Here is a 434-nt window from a genome sequence, read left to right on the forward strand (position 1 = left end):
CATCACAATTTTATATCTCCATTTTCACATGGTGAGGAAGAACTAAGATAAAAATTCAAACATGATTCAGTACAGTGTGGATTATATGGCTCATCCCTTCCTTGATCTTAAAGAAGGAAGGGATGCAACTATGATAAAAAAATGTCAAATATAAAATCCATTGCAAATCTTAGTATAGACGGTGGAGAGGGTGTTTGATATACCTTGGTCAGATCAGGCATCCTACTGATTTTCTATTGTGAAAAGAGCACTGGCTATGAATGTAACTGCCTTAGTATCTGCCAAGAACAACTTGCTCTACTTTGTAAACACAGGCTAGTGTCTGCAAGAATTATGGACATCTGGTGAACCCCTGATGCCAAGACTGCCTGGTATGAAGCAGCTATTTTCAAACAGTGGTTTAAGGCCTTCCTTAGGCCTTTCTTTAGCTTAAC

General features: G+C 38.5%; 1 protein-coding gene across 1 annotated transcript in view; it reads right to left on the minus strand.

Annotated features, from left to right (window-relative positions):
* The window catches only part of LOC119594821, a 4,428-nt gene that overhangs the window by 1,381 nt on the left and 2,613 nt on the right, over positions 1 to 434 (minus strand). The gene's annotated exons all lie outside the window — the stretch shown is intronic.

The sequence above is a fragment of the Penaeus monodon genome, chromosome 34 (assembly GCF_015228065.2).
Source record: "Penaeus monodon isolate SGIC_2016 chromosome 34, NSTDA_Pmon_1, whole genome shotgun sequence".
NCBI classification, from domain to species: domain Eukaryota; kingdom Metazoa; phylum Arthropoda; class Malacostraca; order Decapoda; family Penaeidae; genus Penaeus; species Penaeus monodon.